The following is a 3,496-nucleotide window of genomic DNA, read 5'->3' on the forward strand; positions in this document are numbered from 1 at the left end:
TTTTTTCTAAAAAGATGCAACAGTCATGTGTCGACTTTTTGTATCCATTAAAAATGGAGCTCAAAGCAGCTCCCTCTTTTCAAGTGTTTTCCCATGCGTAGCGTTTTTGTCAACTGGCTGGTGCACAATAGAGTGTGCGAGAGAGCTTTATATGGAGTAAAGGCATAATTAATGCGCCGTGTTGATTAACTCTCTCTCCTCCTCCTCCTTTTTCTTCTTTTCCTTGCTTTTCCTCTCTCCGCCACACTGACGAAGAAAAAGCCCCAGAGGTTGCCATGGTGCCCAGCAGCAATCCATCTCCGTTGGTGTGCTCGGGTGGACTGAGAGGGAATGAAAAACAGGCAAAAACACTGCAGAGGATGCAAAGCTTGCCCTCCTTTTAGGAAACTTAAGCTTGTGGTTTTATCTGCCATCAAACAACACATCTTTGGTGGCTCCCACTTCAACTTTGGGTCCAATAGGGTGACACTTCTTTTTCTCTTCACAGTTAAACGGGTCTTAAAAAAAAGCAAGAAATGCTCGACACTGGGCTAAATCGAGACCAACAGAGGAGGCCAGAAAACAGATTTTATTCCCCTTAATCTCATGACCTACTTCATACAGCAAGCTCCAGTCCGCCTACATCCTGCTGTTACATAATGCATAGAGTCATTGTGATGTCAGAAAAATTATTTCAACAATTTGCTCTTAACATTTTGTGTAGGAAAGCGCAAACAAAACAAAAAAAATAACAATAAAAATAATTAAACGTAATTCACAGGATTTGCAGACTATGCCTGTGGCCATCACTGCGGCGGATAAATGGAGTCGAAGAACATGCTGGTAAAGGAGGGATCAATACAAAGACTCCCCCCCCCCCTCATCCTAACTCGGGTTTCCAGGAGTGATGATCTATTCTAGGATGAAATCGCCTTGCGATGAACTGAATAATTGTGCTTGTTTGGCTGGGCTTTGGTGTTCATAGAACTGCATCTCATTCGCACTGACCTCTGACCACCGTCGAAAATGCTAGTTTTCTTTCCCCCACCATTCTCCAGCTGAGGTACAACTCATTTTTTTTTTGGATGGCATGCGAGGTTGCACGTCTCATTTGACACTGGGCAAGTTTTCAAAAAGAAATAGCAACCCACATTTTCAATTACCCATCCAAAAAGGTTATATTTACTGACCTGTGTATTGGTCCATATATAAAGCGCACTGGATTATAAGGCGCCCTGTCTATTTTGGAGAAAATGTAAGACTTTTATGTGCGCCTTATAGTCGTGAAAATACGGTAACCACAACCCCGATTTCATGCGTGTTGATGAATGTCAAAATAGGCATGTGTCTCATGATATTTTGACTTAAGCACATAGCAGTCATTGCGTTCATTCATCATGTAAGCCTCTGACTGACCACTGACACTGGGGGACAAACATCGACCAGTTATGTGTCAGGCATGCTGTGACCACAGCAGTGACCTCCGGTTGCCGCCGCCGGAAGTCGATATCGCTGTCAACTCAACCTCGGGCCAAATACCGTGACACCCCCACAACCCCTACACACACATCATCACAGCAGTCCCAAAATCCAGCACCAACCAAAGATCCTCCCAAAAAAAAATCACTTAGCACACAAAAAATCCTCATTTAAACCTTAAAAAGATGACATTCAGTAAAAAAAAAAAAGAAGAACACTTGCTTATATTAAAAAATCTCACTTACATACCACCAATTGTCTCATAGGGCCAAAACTCTATTTCACTCCCCAAAACGATGACATCTCTTAAAATTCAGTTGGAAACTGAAATTTGAACAAAACCCCCAAACTCTCACATACCCCAAATATTTTTTCTCATTACCTAGAAAACTGGCACTCTCGTCAATAAAAAAAAAAACAATGACAAAACATCTCACATACCACTCAGACCCATGATAATCTCATATATAGATCACCAAAAGCATTATCGTTTACCACACAAAACATTTTCGGGCCGTTTTATTATATTACATTTATATAAAATGACACACAAACCAGTGGCGGGCCGTCAGGGCCTTCAAGGCCTTCTCTGCTGGCCTAAGAAATATCTGAATCATATTTTATATTTTGTCCATCGATACTTATGAAATAATTCCAAATTGTCTGTTAGCTTCCTTTCATTGCTTTTCCCCCTGGTTGCACTACTTCCAGATGTGTGTTTTCATATTGAAGCATTTAACCAATCACATTTCAGCCACTGACACAAACATACACAAACATGACGATTTCTCACAAAAAGAAACAGGCATATTTACTCACACACACTTGGAACGCCATCTTGGCCAAACACATGACCCAAGAGGATATTGTAACAAACTTTGGGACGTAAAAGACGGACCCACAAATTGGACAAAAAGCTTCTCCTGGTGGAATTGAAGGAGGATTATCTCCTTTAATTTATGCAAATATATGCTCACAGAGTAACGAGAGCAGCTTATTCTTGTGAGACTTGGGCCTGTCTCACGCATTCTCTCACACAAAACACTTTTAAAAAAAAAGCTGTTTCTGCTTCCATTGAAGCTTGTTGCATGTGAACCCGGCTCCCGACTCATTCTTTTTCCCAGCGCAGCCACTCGGCGCTGATGTCGTTCTCCAACCTTGGCTTAATCCTTTTACATTAATACACACTTTATTTCCGCTGTGGGAGAGTTTTGTCATTGGCCAGGTCTCGTTCCGCGGTGTGGGGCTGCTCCAGATCAATGGACCCAAGCCATTCTTTTAGGACAAATGATGCATCCAAACCTACTGAGATCAACGGGGGTTCACCATTCTGCTGATTCCTAAGTTCCTCCAACGCCCCCGCTCATGAAAAAAATCTCCAGAAGACTTTCATTTTAGGAGTTGCTTTTCAAACTGCGACTTTCACTCTCTAACTGGGGTGCAATTAACCAATTCCACGAATATAAATACTACATTTCATACCTGTCAACCTCTGCCGATAACTGCCCTTATAAATGATTATGATTCCCCTTACAAACCCCCCAAAAACCTTACAAACACCGTACGAGTCGTACAACAATGAACAATGAATCTACCCAGTTGATATTAGATCTTAAAAACAGACATCAAATCACTGGGCAAGGAATTAAAATATGGCACTCTTGTCATACACTACTCTTTCCTCTCCTCCCTCTTGGATGCCTATCCTCCTAAAGATGGAAATTAGCCAGTGGCTACAATCTTACACATTTACACATTCATTAACATGAATATAAATATTTTCATAAATATGTGCTGTCGCTTATCAAACAAATCAATCTCAATCAATCGCCAATGGCTTTGATACTTAACTCTTTGACTGTCGAATGGATTGGACGATTATTTCTGTCAATGGCGGCCGAGACTGATTGGATGTATATACACACGCAGACGCATGAAAATCCCCCCGAATCCGATCAATCGAGACGCCCCCCCTCCAATCATTTTCATCAAGGCGGTGGGTGGCGCTCGCTTCACCCCCGCGTGCATCGCGTCGCGT

Source organism: Stigmatopora argus, chromosome 23 (assembly GCF_051989625.1).
Source record: "Stigmatopora argus isolate UIUO_Sarg chromosome 23, RoL_Sarg_1.0, whole genome shotgun sequence".
Lineage (NCBI taxonomy): Eukaryota > Metazoa > Chordata > Actinopteri > Syngnathiformes > Syngnathidae > Stigmatopora > Stigmatopora argus.